Below are 13,949 nucleotides of genomic sequence, written 5' to 3' on the forward strand. Positions count from 1 at the left end.
TTTGTCATGGCCTTGGCGTCTCCCTTAGCCATAGGCTGGAGGTTGAGGATCCTGTTGAATAAATGCCCAGCAATGAGACGTAGGTTTTCATAATGTTTTTGTAATTTGTCCCATGCTTTGCTGTAGTTGGAATCCGTTGCTGTAAACGATGAGATCAGGTCAGCCGGCGGCCCCTGGAGAGCTTCCTTGAGCCTGACCAGCTTCTCTGAAGGTGACATCTCAGCCTGTCGTCCAACCACATTTTGGAACAGGTCTGAGAATTGTTTCCAGTTGGAGAATTTCCCGTTCAATGTTGGTAAGTCGATGCGCTTGAGTTGAATGTTCGTTGATCCTTTCGTTGTTGACTTCTCCTTCGTTGCTAGCTGTCCCTTGAGCTGCCAGATTATCTTCAGGGCAGCCCGTTTGAACTCAGCCGTGCGTGAGAATACTCTTTTCGTCAAGTATTCATGACCGATTGGTAGTTGGTTAATCAGAGCTCCTGATTGATCGTTGAAATAACTCCATTCATCCTTAATATATTCCTCCTGACCGTTGAGTTGCTCCATGGTTGTGTTCGTTGAGGTGATCTGCAATAATTCCTTATAGATTGCATTAAATTCTTGTTCCCTATACTCTAGCGTCTCCAGTTGATTTATGATTCCTGGTTGAAGATTCTGGGGGATGCTTGGAGTTGAGGGGGTTGATTGACCTTTCGATAGTCTTTTCTTGACTTTCGTTATGTGCGTTGATGGAGGATTTTCTTGCTGAAGAGGCTCTGTTGACGAGGTTGATTGTTGCGCCTCGATAATTTGTTGTTCCGTTGCCTCTTGACTCGGAGCGTTGATGATGATCATTGGAGGATCTCGTTGGGTTGCATTGCATTCGGTTTGCTCTGCCCATGATGACGTGTCCTCGTTGTTGTCCGTCATGTTGATAACGTAGAGGTCGAAGCGTTATCGATCGTAGCGATGGGGTAGGGTGCAGCTCTACTTGTTGAGCGCGGTCCCGTGGTGGGAGACTGCTGTAACGTCGTTGACTCGAAGCTGACCGAACACTCCCGATCACTCCCGATTTATTTCCAACGTATTTCGCAATTATTTTCGTTGAAATTAATTCACGTTGAAATTTAAGCACGTTGAATTTTAGCTCGTTGAGATACGTTAGGGCACATGTAAATAAATCCGAGACAAAAGCGAGGTCGAATAATACTATTGTTCTCGCGTTGGATTTTCGATGGATTTCATCGATCGTCTTAGAAGGTCGTTGAGTCTATTGTAGGGATTAGCGTTCCTGTTTGTTCGTTGATTTTTCACAATACTTTACCATTTTCACGGTTTTTTCGCGCACCATCCGGCTCGAAGGATCGATGTTTGAAGAAGGACGTGGATTTTGGGTGGTCGTGCGTCGAAAAATGAAAGTATGGGTTGTGAATAGAGTTGAATGTAGTTGAAAGCGGAATTATAAAACACCTCGCGTTTAATAGTCACTTGTCGAAAAATATACAATTATGTACAGGCATTGGTTGAGTAATTCAATGTTGATTAACGGGGTTAAACTAGTTAAGCCATAATTAAAGTCGTTGAATTAATCAGTAGATCGTTGAGTGGACGAGTGTGCGGTGTGTGTCGCGTTGATGTACTATAAAGCGATAATTATAGATTAATCCGCTAGTTTCGTTGGATTTAATAATTACGATGCGATCGATAATTAACAAATTATACGTTGATGATTGCAATAATGAGCGTAATTAATTGATATTAACTCGTTGAGAAGCACGCGTTAAGTTAAGGCGTCGATTGAGTTTTACACATTGAATTTAAATACGTTGGTTTAATCGGTGAGTGAGTTAAGCGTTGATGTACGGTGAGAAAACAAACTTATTAAGTTGATAGTCGCAATGTAACTGACTTTTAGGGGTTTCAAGAGCATTGTCTTGACCGTTGCCGCCCTCACTCGACAACCCGGAAACATCAGATACTTATCGAGGGTAATTCGTTGATATTCGCGTGATAATGGAAGCTGAAGTTTAAACAGATGTTTATTGTTGCAAATTCGATTTGCGATCGAAAATAATCAATGGAAAAATCTCCAAAAGCCCATTGTTTATTAGATAAATCATGAAGAGGGCGTTTTTAACGAAAAATCTAAAAATCACGGCGATCGCTCTGTCGATTTTTGAGACAATTGTTTAATTATTAATTATCTCATCAACCATGAGAATTAGCAAAATTCATCGGGGAATCTTTTTTTTTGTTCATGAGATTTAACAAAAAAAGTTCTCCTGTGACCTTGGCCGGGGAATTAAAATATAATAATTCCCGGCGAAGACACGATATTGGGGAATTTATGATATTCTGAAAAATTAGGGAAATTGATTATAATTTACGGGAGGACCTGAAATAATAAAAAGGGGGGGGGGGGGCTTTGAAATGATTACTCGGAGGGATTTATGAATTGACTATCTGTATTCTGATCTCATAACACAATATTAATACAAAAATAATCCGGGCCTTTTGACTAATAACTCGAGGGTGGGGGGTTAGGCCAACTCACTTGCGGCTACGCGAAATATTATATAATAAAAAGAGGGGGTGACTCTAACTCTGGAAAAAGCAGGAGAAGTGAGGGGGGCCGACTGAAAAGCTCATCATTAATAGGGCGCTTAATTTACAACTGAGATGAATGTATTGGAGGCTCACCGTTGGGGGGAATTAAGACGGGCAGGGAAATTCGTTGGGGCAGGGAATAAAAAATGGGGCACTCACGGGGAATGGTGTCTTCTCAAAATCCTCTCGGTTTTCCTCGGTTCCTCTCCGCGAGATTCAGCCGCACAGTCTTCCTCTCACAGTTCTCTCAGGAGTTCCTCACAATAATATCCTTTTCTCACAATACAATCCTTTCCTCACACTTCCACGCAATCATTCTATCTTCATCAATAGTTCCTCTCACACACACAATTTAGTCCTTCACACTCTTTCTTCTTCATTAATTGTCTCTCTTACACACTATTTGCACAGTATTCTCAAATAGTTCTCTGGGCACTTCTTCACGGGATTCTTTGGGGGTAACTTTGGTGCTTTATGAGGCGGTGACTCGTGGGGCAGTTGTGGCACGAGTGAAGGCTGCCAATCATTTTCACTTCTTCTTTCCTGGTTTTCTCATCTGGGGGGCTCGCACGGTGGATGTCTCTTTCTTCCGGGGTCACGTGGGATCCTCTTCCTTGATGCGTGACTGCTCGGGCGGGGGGAAATAGGCACGGGGGTAAGGAATATCTGGGGATGGGTTGACCAACGGTGGCGAAAAAAGAGTAACTTAAACCTAACTTAACCTAGGAAAAATAAGCTGTATCAATTAGGGGGCAGGGGGCGGGGCGCAAAAGTCTGCCTCATCACACTCCTTATAAAATTTTGTCAAATTCTCAGTGACGCGACTTTTGAAAATTCCCAGTGGCGCGACTGTTTTTCCAGTTATCTTTTAAACAATTGGGTTTTTGGGATTTTTCCATTGATTATTATTTGTTGCAAATTGAATTTGCAACAAAATAATCTCATGGAAAAATCACGTAAGCCCAATTGGTTATTTAATATCAGCACCAAACAGTTTCATCCTTTTTAAATGTTATAAAAAAAACGATGGGCCGTACGGCATTTTTCCATGAGATGTTTTTTGTTGCAAATTCGATTTGCGACAAAAATTAATTAATGGAAAAATCCTGTTTTTTCTGAGAAGGATGTTTTTTCAGGGAACTCAGCGATCGTTTTTTTCTTCTTCCGTCTCTTTTTACACCAATGTTTCTCTGTCCTTTTTTCACCATCATGCGATCGCACCAGCGAGTCTTTTGTTTAACGGATTTGCACGATATTCGTCGTCGACGTAGTCATTCGTTGTGTGACCGTGAAGTTATCAACATTGTGACAATGGTGCGTTTTACTCCAACGGAATACGCGGATATCGTGGCCGTTTATGGTTTAGCGGATGGAAATGGTGCGGAAGCTATCCGGATTTATGCGGAGTAGTTTCCCAACCGAGTGGTTTCCCATCCGCGAAGTTTTCGAAATGCTTTTCAACGGCTGAGGGAGGGTAACGTCCTCCCAATGCACGGCGAAGGGCGTCCAAGACGTGCGGATGGCGTACATCTGGAAGAGGCGATTCTCCTGAGAGTCGAGCAATCTCCGGAGGTGTCCGTCCGGGGCATCGCGTCATCTGTCGGCGCTTCCACTTCGACGGTGCACCGGGTGATGAGGCTCAAGGGTTTACACCCCTGGAAACTTACCATGATGCAGCTTATGCCAGAACATCTGCCGAAGCGAGTGAACTTCTGCCAATGGTTCCTTGACAAATGTCGCGATCCAGAATTCATGGGCAACGTATGCTGGACAGACGAGAAGCTTTTCGTAAGAAATGGGATTATCAACCAGCACAATGAGCATCATTGGGCTTTTGAAAATCCCCATCTTACGAAAGAAACGAATTTCCAGTTTCGTTGGAACACCATGGATATCTGCGGAGGAATCATTGGTGACGAAGTTCACATTCACCACCTTCCAGGACGTCTCGACGTAAGTATTCTTTATTCAGTTACAATAAGGATTTTTTTTTATAACTAAATTTTACTCTTTTATGTTTCAGGGCGGCAAATATCTGGGATTACTCCGAGATCGCCTGATAACTGTCGTCGGGGACGGTCCTGCTGACAATGCTGTGTGGTTCCAGCACGACGGAGTTCCAGCCCATACGTGTGTGGCCGTGGTCGACCAATTGGACGAGTGGTTCCCAGATCGCTGGATCGGGAACAGGAGCGACCGCGACAGGGGTGGACGTCGGCAACCACCATTTGCGTGTCCTCCGCGTTGTCCAGATCTCTCTCCGCTGGATTTTTACTTGTAGAGGACTCTGGAGGCTCGGATATACGCGCACCATGCAGGGACTCAGGAGGAGGTGATAGCCCTGCTGCACGCTGCAGTTGCAGCCATCACCCCTGAAGAGTTAGAAGGCATGAGGAGGAATCTCCTCAAGAGGGCCATGCTCTGCCTTCATGCAGGTGGAGGACACATAGAAAACCTGCTGTAGGAAATGCCTGCCTCGGTCACACCTTCTCCGGCCAGCAATTCTTTTTTAACGTGGATCCTTCTCCCTTTTCCCTGCCTTACAGTCGTTCGGAATTTTCTCCGAAAATTACACCCTCTTCATGAATTATCTAAGAAACAATGGGCTTTCGGAGATTTTTCCATTGATTATTTTTTGTCGCAAATCGAATTTGCAACAAAAATCATCTGATGGATAAATGCCGTAGTGCCCATCGTTTTTTTTATAACATTTAAAAAGAATGAAACTGTTTGTGGGTGATCTCAAATAAACAATTGGGCTTAGATGATTTTTCCATGAGATTATTATGTTGCAAATTCAAGTTGCAAAAAATAATGATCAATGGAAAAACCCCAAAAACCCAATTGTTTAAAAGATAACTGCAAGAACACTGCCGCGGAGTAATGCGAGAGAGTCAGAGAGAATACCATGCCTTCTCACTCACGCTCACGGGTGAATGTGGAACTTGATCACGCCTCCTTCTGGCTCGAAGGGGAATCACTCACACTCGAGCGCGACAGCCACACCGACGTACTGCTGCTTAACGCGGCAGCGTCATTGGCTGTCCTGTTTACCCCAGTATCTCCGGAGGGGTGCTTCCGATCCAAAAGTGGTAAAGGACTTTTTGGTTGAGACTCACCCCCTGTACATGCCGGTTAAGTATCGGCACGTACTTATGGGACACCCTGTATATATATATATATATGTAGGTGATTTGGGTACTTTGGCAACTTAACGGAAAATTCTAGCATTTGGTAAATGGAAGCACTGGTCATTTTGGCAACGGTTGCCAAAGTGACCACAAGTGTGAAATGGACCGCATGAGGGAGTTGTCCCACTGCAAATTCGACACCACCCTAGCAACCCCTTCTATATGCCGAAAACCCGAACGCGAAATTCTTAGTTCGACAAAGCAGTGTTGCAGAAGTAGCCAAATGACATACATATATATATATTAATAAATTTAATATTTTAATATTTTATCATATATATTTTTGTTTTGTAGAAAATGAAAATTATTACATATATGCGTAACGGTATACATGTTATATGGTATATACGGAAAAAATTGAATTTTACGGGAGTGATATGTAGCTTTAAAATGGACAAAAGTGGTACGTATGTTTATATTTTACTGAAATTATTTAAATTGGTTTTCCTTTATTTATTCTTTATTTAAAAGGAAGAAAAGGATAAATGGGTGGTATAAATGTAGGTCAATAATGCGTGGATCGATAGATGAATGATGAGTGAGTAAATATATAAACTGTTGGGTTAGTGAGTGTATAAATGAATGAATTAATGTGTGATGATGTAAGTGTAGATATTTGAAAGTGTAGATTTTTTATGGGGAATGAGTGAGTGTGTATATTATGTTTGTGTGGATGGGTGAATGAATGTTTAGGTGATTGAGTGTTTGATTAGTAAGCAAGTGAGTGAGTGTTTAGGTTTATAGTGTAAGTTGGTGCTAAGGTATTAATATGTGGATAAACGAATGTGAATAAGTAGAGGTAGTGTGTCGTGAGTGAATGGATGATTTATTTATTTATGGGTGGTTTGCGTGAGTAGTTTGTGTGGGGGTTGTAGGTGAGTGTGTGTATAGATAGATAATGAGTGAGTAAATATGTCAAATGTTGGAGTAGTGAGTGAGAGTTTATGAGAAAAATGAAGGTAGTTAAAGTTATTTGAATTTGATAGGCTTATTGAGTTTGTGGATGATTAGATTAATATGTAGATGGTGAGTGAGTGATGATGAGTGAGTGAGTAAGTGAGTGAGTGAGTGAGTGAGTAAGCTCTCATTCAATTATTTCTGTCAGATTCATTTATCTCATTTAATTCTGTGAGATTGAAAAAATGAATTTTACGGGAGTGATAATTAGCTTTAAAATGGACAATAGTGGTACGTATGTTTATATTTCATTGAAATTATTTAAATTGATTTTTCTTTATTTATTTGTTTCTTGATTTAATTATAAACATTTTTCAGAATTGATAAATAAGGAAGAAGAGGATTATATCTTTACTCCGTCGTCGGATATCGATGAAGACCAGCCTAAAGATTTATTGGTGTGAGTTGTAGTTTTTAGTTTGTGATGAACCCCGCGAGAATTCATCACCCGTGCGGAAAATAAAAGAGGACGGAGGAGTAATAATAAAAATAAATTGTAAAATGAAATACGGGCTCGCGGGAACGGGGGAATGAGTGAGTGTGTGGAGAGTTAAGAAAAGTAAATAGGGGAGTAGTGCGGAAAAGGATAGAGAAGAAGCGAGGAGAGACAGAGAAAAAGGAAATACCGGAGGATACCGTGGAGTTGCGAGGAGTTATGTGCCGAATACGAGCCCCGCGAGATCACCTCGCCCGAAAAGGGCCCGGCTGGCGAGAGGCAAGATAGACGGCAGACCAGGCACGGATCTGTGGAGGAGGAGACACGCGGCTAAGTCGGAATGATGACCCGCACCCCCAACTGTCGAGGGGATGTACCACCGAAGATGGGAGGCCTCGTCGCGATACGAAACCCATCGTCGCGAGGGTACCCGGCAGAGAAAAGTACCAGGTGGAAAGTCTCCCGGGGGCAAGCCGCGCAGACACTTCTCCGCCTCTGCACAACTCGTGAAGAGGGGAGAGCCAGGGGGCACCGCCGATAGCAGAGTCGTGAGAGAGAGTCGACTTCGAGCAGCGATGGGGAGCTCACGCGTACGGGAGCCGATCAGCGAGGCCCTGAAGCCCGCGAGGTCGTACCCGGGACGCCCGCTCCCTTAGCCCGAGGAGCTCGGAAAGGCCCGCGAGCCGAATAGTGGCCCCAAGGGTAGCCCCGGAGGCTTTTTAGCCCCGGGCGACCCTGGGAGGTATTATCGGTACCGGGGGCAACGCCAGGAAATTGGTTCCCCAGGTATGCCCCATCCCCCGCCGCCGACACGAGAGTATTGACCGAGAGTATGTGAGCGAGCAAGTGTGGAGTGTAAAATGTGAGTGTGAGTGTGAATCCCCCCTGACCCGGTTACACTTGAAGAAAGAGAATAAAATTACGATAAACAGGCAATCACGCGGAGTTAAGCAGATCCCCGGACCCCGCCCTCTCTCCAAAACCTACATCCTGAGCAGCACGGGCACGTAACCCCATCCTAGCCTCGCGACCCCGGGGAGAGCAGTTAGCGGATCTGGCAAAACGCACTACAGAGGTAAGGGGGGAGCATCAAGGGCCAGTTAGCGGACCTGGCAAATAATCGAAAACGCAGTTAGGGGTTTCTCCGAGCCGCAGGTTAAAAGCCCGGTCTCGCCCAGGGGTGGCACTGGGTTACCAAAGTCACCTGGCGCCTGACGAGTATTTAATTAAAAGAGCAGTTAGGGGGAGCACAGGGCTAGGGTGGTACGGGTATGGACAGGGATCGCCGAAAGACGAGTCCAACCCGAGAAAAGCGTCACAAGTTTTAATTTATTTGTAAGTAGGTTGAGTAGGGTGATTGATTGATGGGTGGTATAAATGGATGTGAATAAGTAGTAATGTATAGTGAGTAAATGGATGATTTATTTATTTATGGGTGGTATGTGTGAGTGGTTTGTGTGGGGATTGTAGGTGAGTGTGTGGATAGATCGATCGATGATGAGTGAGTGAATATGTAAAATGGTGGGTTAGCGAGTGTATAAATAAATAAATAAATTAATGTGTGATGAAGTAAGTGTCGATATTTGAAATATTGGGAATTAGTGAGTGTGTGAATTATCTTTGTGTGGATGGGTGAATAAATGTTTAGGTGGTTGTAGGTGTTAGTAGATAGGCTGTGCCGGTTCTGGACAAACTGCAAGTCATTCCAGAACAGGCACGTGTATGGGGGTGAGTCAGACCCCTGCGAGCCTAGGTGTATGACCCACTATCAAGGTCATGATGGCATCCAATTCCTAGAATAAGAAGAACGTGCGGAAAGCACGTTCTCTTTCTCTCAAGGTCACCCTATTCCCAGAATGATTAATTCAATTGCGGGAACAATGGGAACGTGCCTAATGTTATGTTATCAGCGGAATGTTTGGTGTTGTGAGTGATGCTGCAGATTGCGAGTGCTTTGTCTACAGAATCTATGCAACACAAGCATTTTTATGAGTATTTATGCTGTGACGAACACGGTTCCAACAGTTAATTCTGAAGTGCAGTCAGTTCTAGAAAGACTCCCTGAATAATTATCATGGCTGTCTTCGTTGACGTGCAGGGATTCAAGGCAGACGATAATGAGTTTATTTTTAAGGAGTTAGCAGGGATACGCTTGATGAATCCTTTCGAGCAGTTCAATTTATTGTTCGAACCGCCATTCCCGTACAGCTACTTGCCTTATAACTATCAGAAAATGAATTCCTGGTGCACACGGAACCATCATGGTATCGAATGGAGTGCTGGAGATATTCCTTATAACGAACTGAAGGAGCGGTTCAATAATCTTTTGGGGAAAAATACAACAAAAATTTATGTGAAGGGCTACGAGAAGAAAATATGGATCGGTGAATTAACGAAAATAGCTATCATTGATCTGGAGGATATGGACTGTCCACCATTATATCTGCTCCAAACGCTCCCATCCATTCCACATCAGGAGCAATATCATAATAATAACTGCACAAAAGCCTATAATTGTTCACTCGAAAATGTACAGCGATTAAGACTCTGGTTTATAGAAAATAAGTTGCAATTCCATTAATAAAATAGCCAAGTTTTAACATTATATGAGTTTTATTGATTGCAAAAATTCTTACGATTCTAATTTTACATAGAATTATGTCACCTTCCTCACAATATTACTTAGCCCTTGATATTCAATGATACGGTCATGTAATATCAAACAATATGCGGCTGTAGCATCAGGGAATGCTACATTTGATTCAAATTCCAAACGAATATCTACAGGTCCAGACCTTAAAAATTCATTCTGACTCGAGCAATCAATTACAATGAGAGGGGCTGTTTGTATGAATTTTGATCGTGATAATAATGGTTCAGGTTCTTTGCCGTAATAAGAGGTCTGAAAATTCACATACATATCATATAAGATTGCGAACTGATTTTGCCGAACTTCTACATTCATGTTACCATATGGGTAACTTTGAGAATTTAAGAACAATTTTACATCTCGAATATTACAATGATCAAATTTACTCGCGTCCGAGAATGGCATATTCTTTCTCCCAGTTTGGAAGCCTATAATTACATAACGAGGTTTTTCTAGTTGTGTTGATGTCTTCACTGTCCATACATGTTTAGTAGTATTTGGCAGGAGTGGATATTCATATAATTCCCATGTTCGAAAACTTATGGGAATAACAGGATCCTTGCTGATGTAGTTCAACAACACAATTTTTTTGTCATCTGCTGCTTTAACGTAAGGCACGAGCCACTCAATTTTGCTCAGCGCAATATTGAATGCTTCAGCTTGCGCACCTTCAGCCGGTGCAGTTTGTACTATTGCATTCAAATTATTGCTTGAACGCACCAGAATAAGTTCATGTTTTGCATTCACAATGATATGATTGTAGTCTTCAGCGAAACCTAATAACATGTTCAGCGGTATGGAAATGTCAAAGTACCCATTCACATCGATTATTACACTTTCATCATCTTTCATCCAACCAGCATTTTCCATTTGAGGAAGCTGATTGGAACTCTGCGATAGATAATTCTTCATCAAAGTGGTCAAGCCAACACCTTTAGAACGATCAATTTCAACGGCATTCAATTCATAGCGAATCTCTTCAAACAAATGACAGACACCACAACTAGTTAATCTTGTTTTAGTTACGTTGCCTCCAGCAGCAGCAGTGATTCTGTCGGAAATATGGAGGGAACTTTTACTCGGTAGGATTCATAAATCTTGATGTTGGACAGTGATGCGAATTTCATCCGAATTATTAAAAGTGTTGGATGCATAAGGTTGATGGGCATGTATTTCATAATGAGCTATGGAATCATCAAACATGATTGTATTATCTATTTTCAGAATATCCATCGCTATATGATGATAATTCCCAGCAGCAACAACAAAAACAGAAAAATTGACTCTTTATTTTATTTTTCGCTGAAGCTTCAATCCCAAAGTCTCGAGGAATTTTTGATTTTGTTTCGTTAATGCTTTCTTCTTCTTCACCGTTCTGAGCTTCTTTCTCTGAATCACTGGAGATGTTATTCGGTGATCTGCTGGATGATGACTGACCGCCGCCAAACATTTTAATCCCTTTTTATAACTCTTTCCAATTTTGGTGTAAGAAATGACACCCATTGTATAATGTATATTACAATGATTTAATGTGCAACCTAATGGTTATAGTTTCTCCTCGAAAATATTAACCAATTTACCCTCCTGATCTACTATCTTCAGCTCCAGGTGATCTATTGCTCTGACGGCAATCGGTAGGTAAATGACGCTTGAGGGCTGTTCAATGATCTTATATCCCGGTGGAACCGTGGGAAAAAACTCATGAATCGTGTGGAGCTTCCGCTCATTGATGTAAGAGCCTGTGGTTATATTACACTCAACACGTAAAAAATTTATTGAAAGGATGGCTACAGGTTGATCGGATGTATGGAGCAGGTTGGGAGTGAGTTTTCGCTGGGTGAATCCCAAAATTGAGCCAATGCTATCATCCGGAATGAAATTTATCTGTTCACTACATTTGATTCCACTGCATAATGTATTATTATTTGGCGTGATAGCGAAATCTACACCCTTTATTGATAATACATCCTGAAGGTATTTCTCAATGCTTTCAATTTCCTAACTCCCTGTAGGTATTGTGATGAAATCACCTCCAACATAGAATTTATTCTTCCCTTCATCAATATTAGGAATTGAGTGGAATGTGAATAATTCAATGAGTCCGAGGACATAATTTTTGTTCGGAGAGAGCTCGATCGGAGGGAAATAATGTGTCTCCAATGTGGGAGCATTCGCTGATAGTGTTAACGTGAATAAATCACTCATGTTGATAAACTGAATCTTCTGAGACGTCAAGTATATTTTATAGCTCATCATTCAGGAATTTTAGACATAAATGTCAGCATATAACAGTATCATAAGTTTGATACTGCTCGCAATTATATTCTATCACGCCACCAACACCGAAAAAATCGATTAGTTCTTGAGGTGGTTTCAAATTCCCGAAGCTATCGAAATAAGTAATTTTCCTCCGATTCTTTCTATAAGCTACCCAATGCGTTCCAGAGCCATTTTTATCATCCAGATTGATGATGGCAGCTTCGAATTGCCATGGACCACCCATAGGTAAATCATTCCTCATGAACACACCTCGAAAATTCTCAATTTGTCAGCATATTTCAATAAATCATGATCGGTGAGAGCACGGTGTGGTAGCTTTACAAGTTTTTTGGTTTGAGATACAAACCCATACCACGTTTATATGGCGCTAAACGCAAGCCTTTACCCAAAGCAATCGCTTCCATAGTTTCGTTATGACGTTTATCTTCAGCCAGTTGTTGACGTGCGCTTTTTGCGTCATTAACAGCTTTCGCTATCCCTGCTGCACCGCCTGCGAGCGCTCCTGTAGCGCTTAAGCCTGCAAAGAGCGGTATGAGAAATGGCAGAACACCTCCCACTTTCTCAGGCATAGGTATGATACGAGACAATTGGATTTTCTTTCTTCCCCCATGCATTATGACTGCTGTACGAGCACCTTTCAATGCTGCCTTTATAGGATCATCCATTCCTAACTTCATTGATGCTTTCGCAGAATTAACAATTTTCCGAAAGCTGACTTTCGACTTTCGAGATTTTAATTTTCCTCCTCCTCCTCCTCCTCCTCCTCCTCCTCGACCACATCCCATTCCGAGCTTTCTCTTAAGTTTCATCGCTACTGCTACTCCTAGAGCTACCGTTCTCTCTCGTACTCCAGTGTCCCCAGCAATAACTCGCCGCCAAGCCTTTTGCTGCAGTGCTTTGTCAGCAGCGTGACGTTCAACCAGATTATGAGCACTCTTTGAATAAGCAATATCATGCGCTTTACAAGCTGTATCAAGGGGATTTATTCCAGGATCACCTCGAGTTAGTCGCTCTGCTAATTTCGTTCCAGGATCACAATACTGATAGCCTGGCACATGTAATTCGATGGGGAGCTTATTAATCATTTTGTTGAGTAAACTGCTTCCGCGAGGTCTTCTCCCACTCATCGCAAGTTCGCGAATGTGAAAAAATTGATAAAACTGGATCATGTATAGCTGTTAGAGTCATTCTCACAATGAAGGTCGAAGAACAAACTATAAAATTACCGGTGATAAATTTTGATAAAATAACACATAATGCAGAAAAGAGAGTTGAAAAACGTCATGGGGACCTATTACCAAACCATGTGCGGGCTATCATTTGCGGACCATCGAATTGTGGTAAAACGAATGTATTGCTGAGCCTCATTACCGATCTCAATGGCTTATGTTTCGAGAATCTGTACATCTTGTGACGAGGCAGAATTTTGCGCCCCCCCCCCTGCCCCCTAATTAATACAGCTTATTTTTCCTACGTTAAGTTAAGTTTAAGTTACTCCTTTTTCGCCACCGTTGGGCAACCAATCCCCAGATATTCCTTACCCCCGTCCCCGTTTCCCCCCGCCCCGGCACACACGTATCCAGGAAGAGGATCCCACGTGACCCCGAAGAAAGAGACATCCGCCGTGCGAGATTCCCAGATGAGAAGGAGAAGGACGCCCGATGGCCCCCCCCAAACCAGGATAGAGGAAGTGAAAATGATTGGCAGCTATCACTCGTGCCACAACTGCCCCACGAGTCACCGCCTCATAAAGCACAAAAGTTACCCCCAAAGAATCCCGTGAAGAAGTGCCCAGAAAAGACCCTGAAAAAGTGTTGATCAGGAGTAAAAGTGGAAGAAACCCTGTGAAG

This window comes from Fopius arisanus, unplaced genomic scaffold (assembly GCF_000806365.1).
Source record: "Fopius arisanus strain USDA-PBARC FA_bdor unplaced genomic scaffold, ASM80636v1 scaffold00315, whole genome shotgun sequence".
NCBI classification, from domain to species: domain Eukaryota; kingdom Metazoa; phylum Arthropoda; class Insecta; order Hymenoptera; family Braconidae; genus Fopius; species Fopius arisanus.